This window comes from Octopus bimaculoides, chromosome Z (genome assembly GCF_046866305.1).
Source record: "Octopus bimaculoides isolate indiv1 chromosome Z, ASM4686630v1, whole genome shotgun sequence".
Classification (NCBI taxonomy): Eukaryota; Metazoa; Mollusca; class Cephalopoda; order Octopoda; family Octopodidae; genus Octopus; species Octopus bimaculoides.
The window spans coordinates 57448365-57450263 of NC_142944.1; the positions used below are offsets into that span (position 1 = coordinate 57448365).

The 1899-nt window shown below is 33.2% G+C and overlaps 1 pseudogene; it reads left to right on the forward strand.

Annotated features, from left to right (window-relative positions):
* The first annotated feature begins 499 nt into the window (after nt 1-499).
* On the forward strand, nt 500-1016 carry LOC149132250 (uncharacterized; annotated as a pseudogene).
* Nucleotides 1017-1899: the final 883 nt, after the last annotated feature.

The following is a 1899-nucleotide window of genomic DNA, read 5'->3' on the forward strand; positions in this document are numbered from 1 at the left end:
CTAATTTCTCCCACAATTCCTCACCCCCCACTGTGCATGTGCACGAGCGTGTGTCTATGAGCGGTATGTATGTGCATTAGGATTTTGATTTTTTGGAAGTAAACAATTTCCTGTATTAAAAGTCGATGAATAATTTCATATAAATAAGGAAAATAACTTTTTTGTAAGTTTTTTTAAATAAATGTCACCCCAACTGAAGAAATCTAACACCACCTCTGACCAAAACCATGCAAAATTCTAGTGGGGTTCATAATCCCTACCCAAGATTTTACCAAACTTGGTATGCTAACTTAATGCAGTGCAGAAGCAGTATATCTCAAAATTCAGCTTTCAAGTTTAAGTAGTTTAGGAGTAATAGAGTTTTTAATTTGTTACCACGTAGGTCCTACTTTAGGAGATATCTTCTTCCTCTCCTTTTTATTTCTGTGACGCAAAAACCTCTGACTACATTAACTGTTTTTCAGAATAGCAGGCGTATCCAACTAGAGTATCTAAAATAATGTCTCATAAGAGAAGTGTCACTCAAAGAAACAAAAAAATTAGGACGAAGACTCTCGTGCAATTTCAAGACTCACATAGGAAAAGAAGACCTGTTCCTTTAGAAGAGCATTCTTTGGAAAACAACTGCAGGATACCAGTGAAACTTCAAATTTTCTGTAACTGACTGTTCCTTGACGGTACCATCAAAGGAAGAAAAGAAAGAACAAAGGAAATTTCGAAAGAAGTAACTTTTTTATGGCAAAAGAAATTAAATTTCCCATATTTATCAATTCAAAATGTGAAAGCAAAAGTAGAAGAACTGCTGAATACCTACGAAAAATGTGTAAAACGAGGAAAATACAATTCATTGAAAGGAATTTTTGACATCACAAACGAAAACGGTGAATGACTGTGCAGTGAAGATAGAAGGTTATATTATCTTCAAATTGAAAGCAAGGGATAGGTTAGTTATGGAACTGGAAAGGCAGCCAGTTCCAAAACTTTCCATCCATCCAAAAGAAGAAAAGTGTCCTTAATGCCAACTTCAACCAAAGCAACTCCAGTGGCATCGTAGCGTCTGAAGCTGAGACAGACTGAAAGTGAATATTAAGAGTCCGAAAAATCAGATGAAGAATCCACACAAACAAGGAGGAAGTATAACAAAACTAGAACTGCAACCAACTTAGTAATATCTTCCAAGCTATCAACTCAAAGAGCGGCAAAACAGTTTATCGACAATTATCTCAAGATGGAATGAATGTCGAGACTTCTTTCCAATCTGGCATTTACAGATCGACCATCAAAGAAGCTGTTGAACTTAAAAAGAAAATGAAAATAATGCTACTTTTAGAAAACTGGTCATTGCATTTTGATGGTAAACGTATTGATGACCAGAATATCAAGTGCTAGCTTAAAGAATGAACATAGAAAAGTTAAGTTAGAAGCATTCCAATTATCCAACGGAGAAGCCAATAATACAGAGAAGTTCAAAACACTTGAGGAACTCCAACGAATACAAAAATTCGACGAATGAGATTTATGTCCACATTTCAAAAAATACATATTTTCGAAAATTAAAAGTCGACTACCAGATATTTAGTAAACCATTCACATACAGCTGGTTTACTTCTGCTTGACATCGAGTTATTATAACGTTGATTATCTCCCTTGTGATTTATTATTATTATTATTATTATTATTATTATTATAATTATTATTATTATTATTATTATTATTATTATTATTATTATTATTTTATGTTTGACTTTTGTTTTGCATCTGTACAAGTTGGATCCAAGTCTCACCCAGAGACCTCAAGAGACAACAAGTTAGAAGTTCATGTAGGTGTTATGCCTAGGGTACCATATATTTGGATTTGTACAGTTTCGTTTATTATTATTATTATTATTATTATTATTA